Here is a 24,747-nt window from a genome sequence, read left to right on the forward strand (position 1 = left end):
TATAGACATGGGCAGTATATTTATCTTTCTATTATTCTTTAAGTAGTGCAATAAAAAGCAAAATAAAGAAACAAATTTTACGAAATTTGTTTCTTACGAAATTTGCTTATAAACACTTTTAGACAGTTTAAAATCGCCCAGAAATTGCTTATTTCATTATCACGAAACATCCGTATCCCCGTATCCCCCTATCCCCTAGCTAGTCGTTAGGATTTGGCGCGACGTGCCAAATTGCTGCTGTCCTTTTTGAATATTAAACGACCTGCAAGATTAACGTTTTAACAGTCTCACTTTAACTTTGGATATATAATGGAGTCCATATTTATTTAAAGGATAATACAGTAAAAATTAATGGTTTTTTATGCAACTCAGAATGGCAAACAAGCTGACGGCCCACCTGATGGAAAGTGGTAATTGTCGTCTATAAACATGAGCAGTACTATGGACATAACAAAGTATACTGTTTCGCCCATGATGGGGGGTATCATGCGTTGCCATTCCTGAGGATTCAGGTGTTATTCCTCTGTACTCTGTAAATTACTATCACATTATTATTATTATATACATGTTTTACAACACAGGGGGCAAACAAGCATGCGGCCCACCTGATGGTAAGTAACTACCGCCGCCCATGATCACCCACAACACCAACGGCATTGCAGGTGTGCTGCCGGCCTTTTAAAAGGGAATATGCTCTTTTCTTGAAGGTTATGTTGTCGTATAGGTTCGGAAATACTGCTGCTGGAAGTTGATTCCAAAGAGTGGTTGTACGTGGAAGAAAGTGCCTTGAAATGCATATCAGAGTATTATTTCAGATTGTTGGGGGTTAATAATTCAGTGGATAGTTAACGGCTGATCTACTGCCATTATCACTGTTGAGTATAAACCTCCCCTATTAGTGGGAGTTTTGCCAGTAGTTGCTACTCTTGGGAGGTGGGTTGGCAACCGCAGTTAGGATTTGGTGATGTTTTATGAGGGACGCTGCTTTTTTTAATGGATGATAATGGAATAGTAGCCCGCGCTATCGGTATACACCGGCGGGGCACCAGTGAAGGATGATAGGTGAGCATGAAGTAGGTCAGTTAGCCCATTGTGACGAATTCAACAAGAATTGTTCACGATGGTTTCCAGGGGGAACCACGTGGAGGTCGACCTAATAAGGTATATTGCTAGCAATGGGACTGTCAAACTCTATTGCTAACAATCCCTCTCCCCCCAGAGGGACGCTGCTGTCTATCCCTCGACCACTAAGTCTCCTTAGTCGCCTTTTACGACACCCATGTGAAAGGAAGCAATGGCCTATTCTATGCTGGGATTACTCAAATATTTATATTAATAATTACCTCAAATAAATAAGCTTCTCCTTTTTTATTAAAGAACAGAGTTTAATTTAATGTTTAAAACAATAAACACACTGAATGAGGTGTTAATCAAGGAAAAATTTACATTTAATTTAATATTATTATGGAATTTAATTTAACATTAAAAGTTGAGTAAACGAACCCAGCTGCCGTGTTTGAGTAACGTTTAAATAAACAACTTTGCGATATTCAATTTAAAATTACTCTTTACTTGAGTACACACCTGTCACAATTAGGGTTGTCACTTGGAAAATTTTATAATTTTGTCAAAATTTACATTAATTACTTTTTATATGGGTCAAAAATATCTAATAATAATAATAATAAAAAAAACTCTATTATTCTTTATAAAAATGCGAAAGTTTATAATGATGAATGGAGGGATGGATGGTTTACTCTTTCACTCAAAAGCTACATAACGGATTCGAATGTAATTTGGTATACACGTAAGTTATATTTTAACTTAGTACATAGAACATTTTATGTGTGGATTCACGCAGGCAGAGCTACGGGATACAGCTAGTAAGTAATAAAAAGAGAACATTTTAAAAGGATGTTAAAACCTAAAGGTATTTTGTTAAAGGCTACCTTATTTCGAAATGCAATGTCTTGCAGACAAGTTGGATACGAGACACTTTTGTATGTAAAATTGTTTGTTCATAAACTAACCAGTTTTAGCTGTGTTGATATGTATCAATAGATTTTATTGATTCTTAAAACTTCACTTTAAAATTTCAGTAGACATTTCACTTGAAAACATAAGGGTTTTCAAAATTAAGGCAAATATAATTTGAATTGCTTTTAGTTAAGCTGCATGTGGCAACCCTATCTGCAAACCAGGCAGGCATTAAATAGAATATTAATGGTTCTGCCTGGCTTAGCTTCTAGTATACTCGTTTGTCTAAAAGGGACTCGAATGGAGGTAAAACATAGACTTTTACAAGATAACAACTGAGTATGAACCTGAAATTTGAGTATAAAAATAAACAAAGGGAAAGTGTTATATTAGTATATAATACATAGATATATATATATATAAATGAAATTTTACTCGTATTTTATCTATTTCGTGCAGGAAAGTTATTGTAATATGAAAGATTTTTAACATAACTGTTTTATTGTATCTAACAATGTTTTTTTTTACAGGAAAGGAGATAGAGATAATCCGTCCACTGCTCCTAGGCCTCCCCCATAGAGTGAGACAGTATTTCAGATTATTTCCTACTTACGTAGAGTTACAGTATTTTAACACAAAGTTCACCATAAAAAAATTAACGAAAGTAGGTAAAAAGTAAATTTTTTTTATGCAACTTAGAATGGCAAACAAGAAGGCCCACCTGATGGAAAGTGGTAACCGTCGCTTATAGACATGAGCAGTACATGGACATAACAGAGTATACTGCTTCGCCCATGATACTCCCCATGCGTTGCCATTCCTGAGGACTCAGGTGTTATAGGAATAACAATAGCACAGAGGACTGTGCCCTGTAAATTCACTGCCCTATCCCACCCCTCAAACTGAAACACAGTCATGCAAACCCAACTGCTTCACTGTAGAAACACGAATGGGACAGAGGTGCCCAAGCAAACGACTTTTGTACAAAGTCTCCCTCTGGTAATATATAGATGATATATTATCTTGTATAGAATAAAAGAATCTTTCGTTTTATGGTAAAATCTTTATTGTACATAATTTACATTGGCCATATTAAAAGATTTAATATACAATGGCATACTTATCCTATAGAGGGATCTCTTACTTTATTTATTTATTAAATATTATATAGTTTTATAACATGCTTATACACAACATAGAAACAATATAAACTTGCAATTATTACTCAATTATGGAGCAAGAATGAATGGAGATGTCGGTAGGGGCCGCCTTAGACGGACGTATGTTGACCAAATAGGCGACGTGCTGAAGAAGGGCCAGATTAAAAGTACCCGTAGCCGGCGAGCGTGTATGAAAAGATTGATGAATGTGGAAGAAGCGAAAGAGATTTGTTTGAATCGAAGCATTTGGCGTTTCATTGTTTTGTGCCTACCCTAATGGGAGATAAGCGTGACAGATATGTATGTATATATGTTATTACTCATTAATAATTTTGCTTTCTATAAATGTAAGAATTTTTAAAATCAATTAAGTATTTTTTTTATTAAAATATCCAATAAAAATTAAAAATTTTATCAAATATATATATATATATATATATACATATATATATATATATATATATGTATATAAATATAAAATATAGTATCAGTTCAGATAACTTTGATATGTCTATTGTAACAATACATAGTAAAAGTAATCTAATAGTTCTCAAACTCAACTTTGCTCAAGTATCAAAGTATAGCTCGATAAGGCATTTACATTCCATGCAGGTAATTGAAATAGTTTCATGAATTCAGGTTGCTACTGCCATTTCCAGGGCACTATCACGGAATGAAGTAATTTCAAAGTTGTTATCTTGACTTCATAATGTTCAGTCACATTAACTTTGTAGGTTAATCAACGTTGCTAGTGTTGAACTGACTTCTCTGAGGAGGCGTTGCAGAATTAGGTACGCGATTTTGTGGTTAATTTTGAATAATCATCGTCATATCACACATTATCTGACCACTGTAGAACATAGGCCTCCCCCATAGCTTACCATGAGAAACGGTCTACCTGCGTTCACTGACTTTCTGCAATGTCGTCCATGCCATGTAGGTAGTTTTTATACCACTGAGGTAGCAAACAAGCATACGGCCCACCTGATGGTGAGCGGTCGCCCTAGCCTATGAATGCCTGCAATACCAAAGGCATTACGCGCGCGTTGCCGACCCTGAAGAAACCTCTTTACCCCCCTTTTGAAGAACCCCATGCTGTAGTCTCTTGGGAAAACCTCGGCAGGGAGCTCATTCCATAACCTGAGTGTTCGTGGGAAAAAACATCTCGCGTTGTACGTGATCATTTAGGCTGTAAGGTATGAGGGTGAACTCCCTGTCGATGGCGAGCCGTACGATGATAGAAAGTGGCCGTAGGCATCATATTGAACAATTCCTCTGAGCACAATCCGTTGTACAAGCGGTAGAACACGCAGAGTGAGGCAAAATCTCTCCTAAGACTTAAGGGTTCGATACCGCTTGCAAGCCTGAGATCGTCGACAATTCTCATAGCTCGTCTTACGCTGCGTTTGTCTATACAAGGTATTTTCTTCTATATCGGTTGTAGCGTCTTTGAGCATGGGCTGGTTATAGTGACCAGCTCATTGCCATTTCAGCTTGCTTATTCTTCAAGCAATATCGGTGATTTTGGTTTTGCTGCGGATATTCTCACTGCGAATTCTATCACGAAAAGAAACTCCGAGCATAACCCTTTCCATAGTACGCTGAGTAACTTGAAGCTTTTGCATACGGGCAACTGTTTTGCGGATCATGACCGTTTTTATTTTGATGTGTGAAAATTGTATGGTAACTTCGCCTGCGCTAACGGGATACGCTGGCGGGGTACCAGTGAAGGCTGATAGATGAGAATGAAAACAGGCCAGTTAGCCCATCATGATGAATTCATCAGAAATTAACCATGATAGTTTCCAGGGGGAACCGCGAGGAGGTCGACCTGGTTGGGTATATTGCTAGCAATGGGATTCTCAGTCTCCATTACTAACAATCCTATTCCCGATCATGACCGGTTTCGTAGGTTATCACTAGAGCGTATTGCTCTGGTTAAACCTTCATCTTCAATCTTTGAAATATTTTGGATAAAAAGATGTGGCGTAATTTTCCGAACGCTGTTCAGTCGAGGTGAATTCGCCGGTTGACCTCTCGGTCGAAGTCGGACTTACCAAGTCTGACAAGTTGTTCCAATTTTGAATGGAGTTTGATAATGCCTTTTGTAGTCGATTGGAACTATTCCCGAGTAATTGCCATATTAATTTGACAATTGTGACTATTGCAGCTGGCGTTTATCTTAAAAGCTTGATACGAAGCAAAATCTATTTGTGGATTCACGACTTCGTGTTATAAATTCATTTTCATGACTCCAAAAATGGAGAAGGTATTCAATTGTATAGTATTTTTTTTTAATTTGTTACCTTATAAATCCGTCAGTTGTAAACCGATTTGGAGATTTTATTTTATCTGTAAGGTAAGCTTTTAGATTGGTGTCATAGAAATTTAATCAAAATTGTTTCAGTAATTTACTTTTTAAATTAAAATTCAGTTACAATACGATTAAAGTTTAATTGTTATTTTTTTGGTGAATACAATTTACTCATCAATGTAATGCAGAATATGTCGTCTTTCTTTTTTTTTTATTATATTAGAATGGCAAAGAAGTTGATGGTTCACTTGATGGGGATCAGGAATCATCACTCAATTGAAGGAGATAAAGAGTTACCTGGTACTGAATTTCACCATCGTACAACCAGCCATAAACTAAAGTTCCATCCCAACCATCTGTATGAGTGGCAGTTCTCGTACATGCAAAATCAAGCTTTGAAATTAGCTTCCAGCATTTCCGAACTGATACAATATCGTCTAGTCAACTTCTAGAAAAGAGCTTCTCCTACTGCCATTTACCCAGTGCTGCAGGTTTTCATGAGTGGTAGTAATCCCTCACCATTATGTGAGCTGAATGCTCGTTTGTCCCTGTGTTATATATATATATATATATATATATATATATATATATATATATATATATATATATATATATATATATATATATATATATATATATATATATCTCCAAAGCCTAACTGCGGTTGCCAATCCTCCTGCCAAGTATGTGATCTACTAGCAAAACCCTCCTAGGAAGAAATTTCTGTTTAACAGTGGACTTTTTTTTATACAACTTAGAATGGCAAACAAGCTGACGGTCCACCTGATGGAAAGTGGTAACCGTCGCCTATAGACATGAGCAGTAACATAAACATAACAGTACACACACATACTGTTTCGCCCATGAAACATTCCTGAGGACTCAAGTGTTATTCCTCTATACCCTGTAAATTCACGCCATATTCCACCCTTCAAACCGAAACACGGCCATGCAAACACAACTGCTTCATGGTAGAAACACGAATGGGACAGAGGTACCCAAGCAATCGACTTTTGTACAAAGTCTCCCTCCCTTCCTCCCCCCCTACGATTAAAAGGCGATATGAAGATATCTAACCAACGTGAAGAGCATAAATCTATAGACATGAATATCATAGATTACTGAGAAATAAATAGATAACTCAGAAGGAGACACGATTCGGTATGAACGTTCTTAAATCACATTTTTATTGCTTACCTGAGATCTCATATATCATCGATTCTCAAGTAGGGTTGCGACCTAAGGGTCATGATCAGGTGTGTGCAGGGATGGCAGCAATTTGTCAAGAGACAAATACGAATATCTTTTTTAGTAATAGATAATGATAGAAATCTATCTTGTCTATGATAGGATGAAAGGTATTGATGGAAGTAGTATATAATATATCAAAATATTTTTAGTGACATTAAAATTATGACTTTATGACGCTGTCTCACCTACCGATGGTCGCAATTCGATTCCCGCAAAATACAGAATTATATTTGTGTTGGTTTTTTTATGGGTGAAAATGGTATGGTAACCCCGCCTGCGCTAACGGGATACGCTGGCGGAGCACCAGTGAAGGGTGATAGATGAGAATGAAAACAGGCTACTTAGCCCAGTTTCAAGAGAGAATCGCGAGGAGGTCGACCTGGTTGAGTATATTGCTAGCAATGGGATTCTCAGTCTCCATTACTAACAATCCCTTTCCCACTACTTGTGTTGTTTTGGTTGTTTTATATAGCATATTCCTTTTTAAAAGTGTGGCAGCATACCTGCAATGCCTTTGGTGTTGTGGGTGATCATGGGCGATGGTAGTTACTTACGATCAGGTGAGCCGCATGCTCGTTTACCCCCTGAGTTGAAAAAAAACAAAAAATATCTAGTATGTATGTATGAGAGGGAACCTTTCTTCTTCACCGGTTGTACAAGGTAATTATAATTTTTAATACATGTTAGAAAATAAAAAAAATAAGTATAATCATGCCTCGTTGTCCAATCTACCAAATTACAACATTTAGTTAGGCAAAGTGCTCGCGGCGTACCTCTAACGAATCAGTCGCAGCTGTAATGAGAAATGGATTAAGGTAAACGGCTCTCGCGTCTATGCCGTAAATCGTAATTGACTGTCCTAAAGTATTTTATCTGTGCTAATTTAGATCAGGAGGGGGGGGGGGATTTTTAATCTATAGATATAAAATGTTAGAGTGTAATTTTTTATGTGTAATGCACGCTTGTCATCAAGCGTTAACTGTCCACTGCTGATCATGGGCCTTCCCTATAAAGGGCAAGGGGAGTGTTGTTAGCAGTTTGCAAGCAGACCATACTGCAAAAAGAATATATGTATATAGTAATATATAGTCGGTTAAGGAAAAACGACAAATTATTAGAACTATTGAGGACAGAAGGGGAAAAACGTTAGGACACTTGATACGACACGACGAACTTATAAACATTATAATAGAAGGTAAGATAGAAGGAAGGAGGGGGAGAGGGAGACCGAGACATAGTTACATCAGGCAGATCAAGGAAGAAGTTGGTGTCGTGTCGTATCAAGAGGTGAAGAGACTCGCTGAAAATCGTAGTGAGTGGCAAGAGCTCCACCGACAAGAGCGCAGCTCTTAAATGGATAGATAGATAGTAATATATAATCCGGTGCTAAATCCGGCAAATGCACATATTTTTTATGCAATTTAGAATGGTAAAATGATGGAAAGTGGTAACCGTTGCCTATAGATATGAGCAGTATCATGGACGTAACAGAGTATACTGTTTCACCCATGATATCCCTCATGCATTGCCATTCCTGAGAACTCAGGTGTTATTCCTCTGTACCCTGTAAATTCACTGGCATATCCCAGCTTTCAAAGAGAAACACAGCTATGCAAACTCAATTGCTTTACGGTAGATACACGAATGGGATAGAGGTAATAATATTCACATTGTTTATTAAGGTTTAAATAAATAAATAAATATTAAACGTTAACAAAATATTGTGAGCAAATTATAAACAAACGAGAGTTAATGAGAAAATCAACATCATTTCTGAAGCGATTAATATAGAATGGTGGGCAACTTTGCCAATTTGAAATGAAAACTGAAAGTACCTATATGTAAATATTGTGGTATGTTTTAAAGCGAATGAAATGAATGAAGTAACGATTGAGTTTTGTATGTAAATTATAATACGAAATAAATGCTGGTTCTAGATTTGGATTCCAATTTATCTTTATGTTAACAAAAACATAAGTTATTTTGGAGATAACGAAACTAATTTATCACAAGAAGTAAAGATACGAGTATAATATAGTACTTAGAACTGCGAACAAACTGACGTATCACTTGATGGAAAGTGGCAATCTTTGTCATACATTACACCGCCTGCGCTTTCGGTACACACTGGCGGGCCACCAATGAGTGATAGGTGAGAAAGAAGCAGGTCAGGCCCACCATGACATTCACCATCGTGAATAATTCAACAAAAATTATTCACAATGGTTTCCAGGGCGAACCAAGTGGAGGTCGACCAGGTAGGGTGTTACGGCTTTGTGTCGTGCGTCTCGCTCACACATTCCAGCGCGTTGTCTATGACTACTACGATCGTCCCACCGTATACCCATCTAGGCAAAAATAAGTATCTTACTGCCCATTTGATTACCTCTGGGTAAATATAAAACAATTACACATTACTCATTATAAACAGATAATCCGGCTCGAAGGACCAAATGGGCAGTATGGGTATACGGTGGGACGATCGTAGTAATACTGACAATAAAAACTATAAAAGGTGGCAGCTGTCACAGACAACGCGCTGGAATGTGTGAGCGAGATGCACGACACAAAGCCGTAACAAGGAGGCAGTTAGACCTCATTATTGACAATAATGAAATGATAACCCCGTCTGCGCTATCGGTACATGCTGGTTGAGCACCATTAAGGGATGATTGAAGAACTGAAAGAGATTTGTTTGCATCGAAGCAACTGACGTTCCATTGTTTCTGCCTACCCTAATGGGAGACAGGCATGTCATGTATGTATGTATATATCAAAAATTTTTTTATCATTTTTATTTTGCAAATTAGCATTACGATATTATGTCTCTCATACACTGAATAGTTAACGTACGTAATGGTAACCTTATTCACACACACTTGTACAAAAAAAAATGTGTTTTGTTTTTTTGATAAAGCATTTCTATGGAGACATTCTGTTTATTTAATCTAAGATCATTCATACCTAATGATGATGGACAGAGATTCCTTTTACACTGAAATCATAAAAAAAAAAGAAATAATATTTTTTCAGGCTTCAATCTTATTTTTTTTAAATAGAATTATAGATAAAAATAAAAAGAATATTTAATTTAAAAGGACAAATTTAAATTACAAATGGTAAAATATTTTTCATCGTTAAATTAATAATGGGGGTCGTATTACAAATCCTTTTAGGACCGAACACGGTCATAATTAATTACTATCTGCTTCCTTATTAATTCAAATTTTATTTTTTAAATTTTTTCACATTTTCTTCTGATATTTTTCGCAATTTGTAGTCATTTATGGCGGGAAAATGTAATTTTTTTCTATATTGCAATAATAAACTAATTATACGGGTAATTACATTTATGAATATAATTAAGGAGTTTGATATTTTTAATTGACTTCAAAAAGAACAAGAATCTCAATTAGATTGTATACGTATTTTTTTATACCTGTTACCTCATAACTCCATCAGTTATAAACTGATTTGGAAAATTCTATTTTTATATGTAAGGATACATTTACAGATTGGTCTCATGGAAATTTTATCAGAATCGGTTTAGTAGTTTGGTTTTTAAATCAAAATGACTGTTTTTGCCACAATTGAAGTTGGTTTCTGTTTTGTTAAACTCGATCTTAATTATGTAAACAATCTGGACTAGTTAATCAATATAAACATCATTAATTAATCAATATAATCATCAATAATTAATCAATATAATCGTCAATAATTAATATATATAATCGTCAATAATTAATCAATATAATAATCAATAATTAATCAATATAATAATCAACAATTAATCAATATAATAATCAACAATTAATCAATATAATCGTCAATAATTAATCAATATAATCGTCAATAATTATTCAATATAATAATCAACAATTAATCAATATAATCGTCAATAATTAATCAATATAATAATCAATAATTAATCAATATAATAATCAACATTTAATCAATATAATCGTCAATAATTAATCAATATAATCGTCACTAATTATTCAATATAATAATCAACAATTAATCATTATAATCGTGAATAATTAATCAATATAATAATCAACAATTAATCAATACAATCAATAAATCTGGAATTTAAAGAAACACATCACGAAGGCTAATCTTAAATCGACATCGCCTCTTTAATTTTTAGGATTTTACTTTATAATTAGATAAACAAAACTAATTATAAGATGGAGTTAACTTCACAATCTCGTTAGTGAGTTCTTTTGTTGGAATACCGCGGAAGAGATTAGGTATAAAGTTATTTGAAAACTTGGTTCGCTGTGGGTATGTCGGACAGTTATCTACCTAGAGAGAAATGAGAGATCTTGCTTGTTTATTCTTAATGGAATAAACAAGTTTGAATAGTAAAGGAAATTCGATAAATCTATATATATATATATATATATATATATATATATATATATATATATATATATATATATATATATATATATATATATATATATATATATATATATATAAATGTTGTATTAAATGTAACAAGAAATTGTTTATTTTTGATTAAAATAAAGGTAAGTAGGCTTAAAAAAAAAAGAGGAGCTTCTTAATTCGGCGGTATTTTCCATTTTATCAAATCAAAAATCAATTAATTTGATTTAAAAGCTAAACTGCTGAAGCGATTTCGATACGATTTCATCAATCTGGGATCAATCTGTAAGTATATTATTTCATATAAAAAAGAATATTCCAAATCGGTTACAACTGACGCAGTTACGAGGTAGCAAACAACAAAAAAACATGCAACCGAATTTCGAACTTCTTTCTGAAGTCGTTTGATAAAACCGTGAACCTGACCTTTTTCCTATATTATTAAAAAAAAAAAAAAAGGCAACTAATAAATATAGTGAGAACGATATATATTTAGATTATATACACGTCACTAATCCTACAATTTATGGTATTAATTAGAAGACGCAAGGAGAGACTTCCTTCCCGTCGATTATAATTAATAGTAATTACCTCATAAAATTTTAGATATTCTAAAGCTATTATCTATTAAACCTATTATCTTCTGTAGCTTTACACAAAAAGCTCGTTTATTTAAAGCGTCTTCGTCCTTAAGAAATATTGGATTACCTATTTATTATAATATCCGTGGGGAAAATATAAATGTAGCTTAGTAACAAATGTTTTAATAGTTAAAGAATATTTACAATTTTATTAAAATGATACCATGCATTTTTAAGAAATTTTATGCAACTTAGAATGGCAAACAAGCTGACGGCTTACCTGATGGAAAGCAGTAATCGTCCAAATAATGGTTTCGCCCATGATACCCCCCATGCGTTGCCATTCCTGAGGACACAGGTGTTATTCCTCTGTATCCTATAAATTCACTGTCATATCTCACCCGTCAAACCGAAACACAGTCATGCAAACACAATAAATGATCAAATTATCATTATTATTAATTATTTTTAACAAATTATCTTTTAATTAACTTTATATTATAATATTATTTAACTGTATATTTGTTTATGTATTAATAGTTGTACCACTTCAGCTGCCCGCTAACGAATTGCTTTCTTACTGTACTGGGTTGACTGGAAGAGATCTCTGTCAGAGATAAATCCACCCTTGCTCACAATATTTATACTCGTAAATACATTATCTTATATGTAACTTACAAGTGCAGTAAAGAATATATATATTTTTACTGTGTACTTTACGACATATTACGAAATTGGTCTCAATTTTGATACTGATTTTCACAATTGTTCCATTGTTGTTTTTGCAGTCAACATCATCATACCAGCCTTTACCTGTTCACTTCTGAACATATGCCTCCCCTTTGGCAGTTTTTCCAGTAGTTGCCAAATTTGGTAGGCGGATTGGCAACGTAGTAAGGCTTTGGAGATGTTTTAGGAGGGATACTGCTGTCCATTACTCGCCCTCTCTTAGCCGCCTCTTACGACACCCATGGGTGTATATTGTAATAAATTTAAGAAATAGTTCATTGCACTCTTATTACTATTTATTATGTTATTAGTTACGTTGTGTGGTCCGGACCACTCCGGGCGTTTTTATGGCAGTAACCATTGGGAGGATTTTATCGTTAATTGCCAGATATGGGTGGCAGGCGGGATGGCAACCGCCGTTTGACTTTTGGTAACGTTTTAAGTGGGACGCTGCTGGCTCCATCCCTTGACTAGTATGCCCTCTTAGTCGCCGTTTGCGACGTCAATAGGAAAGGAAGGAATGGGCTTTTCTATGCACACACACATACACAGGACACGCTTTTATTTATATAAAACTTAACTCATTTTTAACTGTACCTATGTGCGTGCAGAGTGGTTAATGAATAAAACCAATTAGGTTATATTTGCATTTGGTTTTATTAGGTTAGGTTTAAGGTTTGCAATTAGGTTTTATTAGCTCTAGTTTAGTTTGTAATTGATTTTCGAAAAATATGTTAATTCACGTGTTTGTCAGTTTTTAAATGACTTTTAAAAGCAGGAGATTCTCAATTCATATTATCTTGTGTAATCGCGCGACATCTTCGTCAACTTTGGACCGATTTATCTTGTGTATATTTCGCGACATCTTCTTCAACTCTGGACCGATTTTGATTATTCTTTTTTGCAATCGATAGGATGTGATGTTGGTACCTTTTACTAAAACTATACTAATAATAATAAATTGTCAGATTTGGTGTAAACATAGTATTTGGTTTGAGAAAGTTTTATGCTACTTTATATCTCTCCTTACGTTTAGATAATGCAATATATTCCAGTCACGCGGACAAAGTCGCAGATAAAAACATATATATCCACGGATATAAACATGAATTCCAAATTGCACCAAGTACCAGCAGTGTACTACCATCAACATAATCCTGTCTCTGATATAAATATTTCGCGAAGTCTACCAAAAACTTTTATTACCATTCTCGTAGAACGAGTTCTAGTCTCACATTTCATACAGCCATCTTTGGTGAATAATAAATAGAGATAAACCTAGTTAGAAGGTAAAAGGGTTATACGTTTGCGCTACCGCATGTAATATGCAGCGGGAATTTCAAGCAAGTGACATAATATAAGTGGAATTCTCTTGTCAACATCCATGGAATTCTTTATCAGTTTGTAACTTAATAGACTCTCATAATGACGCGTTAGGGTTGCCACTGCAACTTTTAGAAAATATATTTATATTTTTAAATAGAAATTTTAAGAAAGAGAAAGAATAATGAAAAGGAACAGTAAAAAGGTTTATGCCAGAGGGAGACTTTGTACAAAAGTCGATTGCTTGGGTACCTCTGTCCCATTCGTGTTTCTACGGTGCAGCAGTGTGTGTACATGGCTGTGTTTCGGTTCGAAGGGTGGGATATGGCGTGAATTTACAGGGTACAGAGGAATAACACCTGAGTCCTCAGGAATGGCAACACATAGGAGTATCATGGGCGAAACAGTAAACTTTATTATGTCCATGGTACTTCTAATGGCTATAGGCGACGGTTACCACTTTCCATCAGGTGGGCCGTCAGCTTGTTTGCCTTTCTACGTTGTATAAAAAAATTCACTTGAATTGTTTATATGTCATTGTTTATTTTTATGTTTCTGGTGTAATAAAGAGTTAAATAAATAAATCTATCTATCTATCCTATTTAAGAGCTGCGCTCTTGTCGGTGGAGCTCTTGCGACTCACTACGACTTTTAGCCAGTCCCTTCACATCTTGATACGACACGACACCAACTCCTTCCTTGATCTGCCTGATGTAACTATGTCTCGGTCTCCCTCTTCCCCTCCTTCCTACTATCCTTACCTTCTATTATAATGTTCATAAGTTCGTCGTGTCGTATCAAGTGTCCCAACATTTTTCTCCTTTTGTCCTCAATAGTTCTAATAAATTGTCTTTTCTCCTTAACCCTAAGCAGGACCTCCTCATTGCTAATTCGATCCCTCCAACTAATTTTCTCCATCCTTCTCCATCACAATAAATAAATAAATAAATAAAAATAAATCTTAAGATTCGCTTCCTCTAGTACCTCGTAAGAGATCTGATTTGGAGATTATAATAATTGTAGCAGCTTAAATATACAATAAACTAGATATTTACAACGTAATATACATTTCCAATGCTTTTTCCCTTTATTACAGCCTCCTTTCTTTCTAAGCGTAATGAGTTTCAATCAACTACACAGACAGATTGATAGATTGTCATTAATATCCATCTGCACTGTTAGAATTGTATACCGGTTGAAAGTTGAACCGGTTTGATGTTATAGATTGACAAAGGCTGGCCGAAATTGACGACTCAATTTGGTTTTCGGAGTGTTAGCGACAGTAGATACCTAAATATCAAAGAATACTTCGTTGCTTTACTGTTTTTATCGCAACTTAGCAAAAAATGCAAAAGTATATATATATATATATATATATATATATATATATATATATATATATATATATATATATATATATATATATATATATATATATATATATATATATATATATATATATATATATATATATATAACCATTTCAGATGTATTGCCGACCTTTTAGAAAGAATTATGGTCTTTTTTTAAGGTTTCGATATTAAAATTGATCAGAAGTACTAATAATGTAACAGTTTAAGAGAATATTTGAATGTTTTAAGTTATTTACTTTGGGACTTAATGCAATGCGATTACATTTTTTTTTTTTTACAACACGGGGCAAACGAGCATGCGGCTCACCTGATGGTAAGTGACTACCGCCGCCCATGATCACCCACAACACCAGCGGCAAATTACATTATTACATACATTACATACAATACATTAAGTAATACCTACGTATCTAATTGTTATTGCTGACGTTTCGACGTGGAATGCATCATATCGTGATCATGGCAGGAACGAAGTGATCCGCGTCCTCTTCTGGCAGTCTCAGATATCAGTATCAAAAATCAGGTATGTAGGTACTATTTACTGCCTATCACGTCGCTATCGTAAATTTAAAATATGTGTAAATAACGTGAATGTTTAAAATTGACCATTTGGATGTTGGTATTCAATTATGGTTACGACTGAATACATTTCGATGAAGGTTGTTACTTAGATAACTAACATAGATTCTAACTGCATTGGGTTGACTGGAAGAGATCTCTGTCAGAGATAAGTCCACCCAACATTTATAAATGCATTAATAATGTAATTTACAAGTGCAATAAAGAATATAATAAATAGATTGTCATCATTCATATAATTAGTACATTACGTATTCGTAAACCTGCATTTTAAAGGGGATTAGAAATAATTCAGATATATTTTTAGATAACGAAATAAAGATTAGGTTTTGACAACCCTACCTTCTGTATTAGACGCAAAGTTGTAACGCGCAAAAAGCCCGTCTGTATTTTTAATATTTTATTACAAAGTTTTGCCAGAAATATCATGTTTATTAGTTAAAAGTTACAAGTACCAAATTTATTTTCGTATCCATTTTGTATAATAAAATATAGGTATTTGTTAAAAATTTGCTCTAAATAGTAAAAAAGATTATTTTTTCTACCAATTTCTATACGAGACAGTTGAAATCTGTTCTAATTTTTTTTTTATACGACTTAGTATGGCAAACAAACTGACGGCCCACCTGATGGAAAGTGGTAACCGTCGCCTATAGACATGAGCAGTACCATGGACATAACAGTACTCACATATACTGTTTAACTCATGATACCCCCCATGCGTTGCCATTCCTGAGGATTCAGGTGTTATTCCTCTGTACCCAGTAAATTCACGCCATATCCCACCCTTCAAACTGAAACACAGCCATGCAAACACAACTGCTTCACGGTAGAAACACGAATGGGACAGAGGTACCCAAGCAATCGACTTTTGTAATTATTGTATTTGATACCAGTATTCATAGCAGTATTTTTGAACCAATACAATATCGTAATCTTCAAGAAAAGAGCATATTCCTTTTTAAAAGGCCATCAGCACACCAGCAATGCCTCTGGTGTTGCGGGTGATCATGGGCGGCGGTAGTCACTTACTGTTAGCTTAGCCGAATGCTCATTTGCTCCTGTTATAAAAAAAATATCTCAAAATAGTATCAGCGTATTTACACGTAAAATGTATAATTATGTAGGATTTTTTTTTTATTTTTGTTAATTATCCAAATTTTTGTTATTAGCTGTTGCAGTTGAACGTAACAATTATTTAATTATTTATTGAGAAGGTTCAAACTCGTCCTTCCATTTTTAATGTCGGTTGAATTAAAAAAAATATATTAGAGTGCAATAGCTGATTTTGGAGCAAGATAGCTTTATACATCTGAAAAATAAGCTTTATATTTATCTTCATAACTGTTTATTGCATTTAAGGGATTCTTTATTCCATCTGAATAATGACTATTGACTAAAGACATTCGAGCGATCATTAGATACAAACATCATGGATCATTGTATGTTGAGTACACTATGTTTAGTTTCTTTAACGTTACTCTATCTAATCCCGCGAAGAAAGGATTCCCTCTTTTTTTATTTTTCTTCATTGAATCGGACAAAAGAAACAAGTAGAAAACGTCTAACAAAGGACTTATCTGTACTTTTTTAATGTAGTTAGTCGTTAAGATTTTTTTTTTGTTTGACACGGGGCGCGAAGACGGCCAAAGTTGAACGCGATCGGTCTAATTTGAACAGATAAAAGAATAGGTAGATTATACTTTGTAAAAAAAAAAATCAGCGACATCTATTATATTCAATTCTAACAAATTTAATATTGGCTAATTATTGCCTAAGACACCACGCCGGCATACACAGACCACCAGTGTATGCCGGCTCAAGAACCCAGCGACCCGGAGGTAGTTGCCTCCGGAGATGCAGCCGGGGTAAAGGGGTTTACCCCGAGACCCCTACCTCACCCGCCTACACTACAAAAGGCGGGCAAGAAGACCCGATGATGATGATAATTATTGCCTACTATTATTTAAAAAAGAAATTAAAATCTACGATGAACGATGAAATGTTGAATAGTTAGAATTTTAGAATTAAAAATATTAGAATTTAGAATGCGGAATATACTTATATGCAGCAAAAAGCAGGACTTTTTTGCAAAGGAAAATAGCGCCTTAAAATTCTTTATAGTCCTATTGATAGCAAAAAGGATTATTAAAATTGGCTCAGTTTTATGACTATTATAACATTTACTATTGTTATACTACAAGCGACGCGCCCCCGGTTTCATTGTTTTTTTTTTTAAATTAAATACAGCTCACGGTAATATGATTTTTTTTTTTTAAAATAGGTTACTAAATATTTTTTTATTTATTCTAATGAGTAAATAATTATATTTTCGTCATATAATTTTAGATTTTATTTGACGACAATAATAAGTATTTATGTATCACTCACTCACTAACTCGCATGTATATATGATAACGATATTTCACTCTTAATTTTTTTTTTGTTCCCATTTTAATAATATTTAACAAAACTTAAAATTGTTAATAACTTCTCACAAATAGATTTGTGAGAGACTCCAATTATTGAATTTACAAAGAGTACTTTCCTATGTAAGTATTCCTTTGTGGTTCAAGAATCAATACTGAATTATTGAACACTAATTGCGCCTCACTTAAAGGAAATCCCTCTATTATTTAAATCGCCATGATTATTTTACGTGCATTTGTCAGACTTTTAGAGTACTAAAATAAACTCAAAGTTTCACGAAAGATAACAATTATAAAGTAATATTTTCTTCAAAGGTTTTCCATGCATATTTTTTATGTAACGGGGCAAACAAGAATGCGGCTCATCCGAAGGTAAAAATGTCTCTTCTTTTCTTTTCATTTAAGAGTTTCCTCTTGTTAGTGCAATAATTCATGCATTTTCTTCCAGTCGGTGTTATTAAGAATATCTGACCATATTGTTATTATATCAGCTGTCCACTGCTGAATATAGGCCTCCCCATAAGGAGGGTTTATAATATACAAGATAGAATACCTTAATACAAACGTTTTACTAAAAGAAACCTGTTTTAATTAAACAATTGAATATTGTTTGTACAATTTTTCATTTTAGTAGTTCTATTCTGACGTTCTTTGTTTGCGAAGCAAAATTGTGTTTGTTGCGAAGCAAGACACGATTCCGCATTCTAAATTCAAATGTTTTCAATGACGACGATTGCGTGATATTTCAATTCACGATCGGGACTTGACGTGACGCGATTACAGATTACGAGCATTTGTAGTCCTGTTAAATTGGGCTTGTTTATTGATTTAGATCAATTAGAAAATTTATGATACAATATTTTAATAAGTATTACGTGAGCATTGAAGAAATAAACATTGATCTTTTCATAAATGTGATAAAAACTTACTCATATATTAAAGTTGTAATTAAACGATGTCTTAGCGAATAGAATGAATAGAAACCAAAATAATAATTTTTAGAAATTTTATCTGTCTGTCTATATGTTTGTTTTGGCATCACGCTAAACTTACTACAACAAATTGGGTGCGGTTCACACTGTTGTATTACTGAAGGTAACTTAACAACTGGTAATAGTTTTATTTTGTTACGCTGTCTGTATTTAATTGATTTTCTACTTCTGAAATTCGCGTACAAAGTAACGAGCAAAAAGCTAGTGAAGTACTCGTATAAAATTATGATTTAAATATTTAGAATGGAAGCCAAAACTTGTTACTCGATCGAGATTGTTACCTAATCTTCATAAGAACCAAAGAAAAAGAGTACAAAAACAGATGTATCTAAATTTAATAAAATGAATCATGTTAAATTAAAAATATAATCTAAAAAACGGACGCAAATTAAAAACATCTGCTTGGATACCTCTGTCATATTCGTGTTTCCGCTGTGAAGCAGTTGTGCTTGAATGGATGTATTTCGGTTTGAAATGTCAAGGTACGGAGTTATAACATTCTAATCCTCTAATGGTATCCCATGAGGGATAACATGGGCGTCATTGTATATTTGGTGACGTTCAATCAGCTTTATCAGTGTTTCAAATTGTATATAAATCCGCTTTGCACGTAATATTATTTTTTATTAATAATGTACTTTTTTCTGGGAAGATCGAAGAAAAATAGATGGACTGTGTGAAAGCTGATATGCATAAGAGAGAAGTGAGCCAGGAAATAATAGTTGACAGGGATTTGTGGAAGAAGAAGACTAAAATGGAAAAGGCAATGATAATGATATGTTATTATTTATTCATTTATTTCGGATTCCAATTCATATGATGTTAGTACAAGACTTAGAAAACTATATTAAAGCAAGACGATGTTTAGTACATATATCTCTGTTCACATCCAGTTGCACTGGATCCGTAACAATGCATAGCGTTTCAGTGCTTCTGGAGTGGACAGTCTGGCTTCGCTACAATTAGCTTTTTTTTTCACAAATTTCAAATGAAATGTTTCTTCACAAAAGATTGTATGTATATGTTGACCTCCTGAATAATCCTCTGGCTACGCCCCATTGCTAGGAATACATCCTATCGGAAAGACTTTGATGATTAAAATAGTATCTAGTTATTTGTTAGTGAATTCGTCATGAAGTCAGGGAAGTTACCTGAGTGCATGCTCACTTGTTAATTCTTATTGGTATTTTGCCAGAGTATCTTAAAAGAGCTATTCGTGTCGTCCCAGGATAAAATATGCAATCCCTTCCTTTCTCGTGGGTGCCGTAAAAGGCGACTAAGGGAGGGCGAGAGATGGGCAGCACCGTCTGTCTTAAAACATATCCAAAGCGTAACTATGGTTGTCAAGTGTAGCAACTACTGGCAAAACCTTCCTAGAGGGAAGCGTACGTTTAGCAGTGGACAGTTAAAGGCTGACGTGATGGTATCAAAAGAGATGGAATAACATTTTTATCTCAAAACAAAAACCCTGACCTTGTCTCTGGCTGCGAGTGTAATATGGAACAATAGTAGTTCATTAGTATTCGGATATAAACAGGGGCATCTGTGTTAAGTCCCAAAAACCCTTAGCAGACAGCACTGCGCCTACAATCAGGCCCGTCCCCTTTTGACCGCGTCTGTAGTAATTAATTAACGTATTTCTTGTGCGTTTGTAAAGGAAAGGGAATAAATTTCAGTATACAAGTGCTGCTGTCAAAACATCTATTATAGAACACTAGTTGTCCACCGTGGCTTTGTACGGGTGTACTAATGAAAAATAGCCGTTTTTTTCCATGGATGACATTGAAATGTTAATGCCGCCTGCGTTAATGATATACATTGGTGGGGCACCAGTGAGGAATGATAGGTGAGTAGAAAAGGCAGGCCAGTTAGTCCATTGTGATATATACACCAGGATTTTACCATAATGGGTTTTAGGGGGAACCACGTGGAGGTCGACTTGGCAGTGGGACTGGTACTCCGCATTACTGATAATTCCTTCCCCAAAATAGTCGTGTAGGTCCCAGGATAGAATAGGCCATCTCTTCCTTTCCCGTGGGTGTCGTAAGAGGTGACTAAGTTCCCTTAGTTAATGACCAAGGTATGGGCAGCAGCGTCCTTCTTAAAACATCACCAAAAACCAAAATTTTTTTAATAATGATTCATTTAGAAATATTGAAAATTACTACGACTTCGTTCATGCGACTGGGATATATTTATTGACCAGTATTGAATAGCGAACCTTCTTCAAGATTTAATACATCTTTATACGAAAATTCATCAAAAATGGTTTTTTTTTTATACTACTTAGAATGGCAAACAAGCTGACGGCCCATCTGATGAAAAGTGGTAACCGTCGTTTATAGACATGAGCAATACCATGGATATAACAGAGTATACTGTTTCGTCTCAGGTGTTATTCCTCTGTACCCTGTAAATTCACTGCCATATCGCTCCCTTCAAACCGAAACACAGCCCTGCAAACACAACTGCTTCACAGTTGAAACACGAATGGGACAGAGGTACCCAAGCAATCGACTTTTGTACAAAGTCTCCCTCTGGTAAAGACAGATAGATAGGATTATCTACTACCGTATTTGAAATATTAGTTTGGATATTTTCGGAAAATTTACAGCCTAACGTTGTCAGATTTCAATACGAACGTCCTTTAATATGTCGGACGTTGGTCCGAAAGCCCTTAAACATTAAACTTAATAACACATACGAAAATGATTTAAATATACATTAGGCACTGTTTGCAAAACGAAGTTAAACTATGTAGTTACCATGCCAGCAAGTTTGCTATTTGATTTATTAATTGCTTTCCGCGGAGTAAGCTCAGAAATATTTAGTTACCAGGAACAATCTCTGTATAATTTAAATTGCTACTATCTTTAAGACCCCCTGAAGGGTAAGCAGAGAGAAACGAGTGAAGACGACTCTAATAATAATCATAATAGATTTTATTCAATGTAAAAAAACAACGACTTCAGTTGTGGTAAAAAGGTTATTTTGATTTTAAAATAAAATTTTTGAATCCATTTTGATAAAATTTGCACAAAATTGAAAGTATATCCTTTCCAGTGATATAAAAATACAAAATACAAAATTACGAATCAGTTTTCGGATGGAGTTATAAGGTAACAAACATAAACAAAAAACAACTGAATTGAGAATAACCTCTTTTTATAAGTTGGTTGATAAAAGAAATCGTACTTGATTCGTAAGAAGTAGCATTTTGCTCCACAAAAAAAGTTACCTTGAAGTTTGATAAAATGACGACAAGATATTTCTTAGATAGAATAGATTGGAAATATTTAAATTTTGAATGCGCAATCGTGATTTTTTTTTATAGATTTTCTTTCGTAACAAGCAGTTTTTGTTTCACAAAGAAAAAGACATTTACATTTACCACTTTATCTTCTCATTTTTACCTTTTTTACAATTAACATGTAAAATGTTTTTCAAAATTAAAACTATAATAGTAGTTATTTTTTTTATTTCTTATAATGTCGTATAAAATAGTTTGTTTGTTATTCTGTTGAGGTAATAACCCTCTCAGAATAGACACTAACACCATACTAAAGTAATAGCATCTCATTTTATAACTTTACTTTATTATTCACTATTTACCAGCTCAGTTTGGTCTCGGAATATAAAGTGAATTATACCATATTCGTGACAATTTGGAGGAGTGTGCAGTTTATTTTATCCCCAAATACATATTAGTTAGATTAGTTAAGAGTTTCTATTGAATTTTCACTTACAGAGGGAAAACTTATTGTCTAAACCATGGGTCGACAATCTTTTGACTCGGAAAAGTAAAAAATTACATTTGGCAAAATTTTAAAAGTTTTTAAAGAGCTACAAAATATTTTCTTGCCAACAAAAAATAGTACTTGCATAAATAAAGTGTGATGCCTAAACCTCGTTAATCGATTCAGAACGATTTTTAATTTTTTTTTATAATAAATCTAATATTTGCGTAAAGAGCTGCAGTTTCACATCCATGGCGCCGCATGTGGCTCGCGAGCCACAGGTTACCGACCCCTGGTCTAAACTAACATTATGTATTTATTTATTTTAAAAAGGTACAACAACAGTGTACATTTTGACATTAATTTTAATTGATATATAGAGCTTGCATCTTGCATTTATACCATTTACAGACGCACACCATATTTTCTTAAGACATCGGTTTCAAATTAATAAAATTGACAGTAACAAAACAATGAAAAAAAAGTATGATCTACAAGTGATAATATAAGAATACTAAAGTAGAATTATATATATAAAGAGAAAAGATATGATTCTTTGTTTGTAATGAATAAACTCAAAAAATATTTAATCGTTCTTAAAAATTATTTCACTTGTAAAAAGCTACATTATCAGCGTATCAACAAGAGCTATAAAAAAGAAACTGTACGTAACCGGAGCTGGTCACTAGTGCACAATGCATTTACTTCGCAAAAAGGAATTTGTTTGCTTCGCAAAGAAAAACAGTTGCTTTACTTGTCATACATTCAAAATGGAATCAACATAGGGGTTTACAGATTTCAGATTATTATATACTTATACTATTAGATACTTACAGATTTCAAAAAGAATCGTTAAAATCGGTTTAGAATTGGTAAACACGTGACAATTTTTAATAAGTACAATATGTAATAGTTACAAAGAATTCAGAGGAATTAAGAATAATAATACTGTTAGAAGTTTCTTAATTAATTTTATGAAAATATAGTTTTTTGTATAGTGAGATGATAATTAAATATAACTTATTATATATTACATTTTTCTTTGTTATTAAGGTATCAATAATTACATTTAAATACAGTGCAATATCTCTAATAATGCATACAACAAAAGTTACCCTGTTTTGAGTAGATCGTTTGTGTTCAGAGACCATCTAAAATTACATTTTATTTGATCATAAAATGTAATTTTAGATGGTAAATATACGAAATATCACGTATTAATAAAACTTATTCATATGATTTTATAATTTAAGTTAGTACTTACACACAGTTAAAGTTCTTTGCCTCATATTATATTCCGTCTGTGATTACATCTCGAAGGCAAATGGAATTGGTTCACGAGATTGTGTACGAATTTAACTACTGGCATCAGATATGAGCACTTAATTCCTAAAATGTACGATATGTTTGCTCAATTTCGTTTAACATAAAACAAGTGCTTCGAATTTTCTCAACATAAATTTTTAATTTTTTTCTCAAATGACTTCAATATTAATAAAATTAAGTACAACACTAGTGTATATTTTTTCCAAATAATTAAAATAGTTATAGAATTATTGGGATTACGCGTATTATACATATTTAACGATCAAAAGAACTTTTTAATGGGATAAAAATGGAATGTTAACCCCGCTTGCGTTATCAGGATGAGCTGATGGGGTACCAGTAATGGACAACATATGAGAATGAAGTCGGGTGAGTTGTCTCATCGTGGAAATCCACCCGGTATAAACAGCGGTGGTTTTTAGAGGTGGCCACATGGAGGATGACCTGATAAAGCACATTGTTGGCGATGGGGCTCGTTGTCCCCATTTATTAACCGTCTCCTGCCCCTAAACGATATTAACACTGTTTGTTACGTTTTGGCCTATCATTATAAAATTTTACATACCCTTAGTATTTGGATGGAG

General features: G+C 33.9%; 1 protein-coding gene across 2 annotated transcripts in view; it reads right to left on the reverse strand.

The window, feature by feature from the left end:
* The window catches only part of LOC113514821 (sex peptide receptor), a 386,799-nt gene that overhangs the window by 76,468 nt on the left and 285,584 nt on the right, over positions 1–24,747 (reverse strand). The window lies entirely within an intron of this gene.

This window comes from Galleria mellonella, unplaced genomic scaffold (genome assembly GCF_026898425.1).
Source record: "Galleria mellonella isolate WM207_F2 unplaced genomic scaffold, CSIRO_AGI_GalMel_v1 utg146, whole genome shotgun sequence".
Taxonomy (NCBI): domain Eukaryota; kingdom Metazoa; phylum Arthropoda; class Insecta; order Lepidoptera; family Pyralidae; genus Galleria; species Galleria mellonella.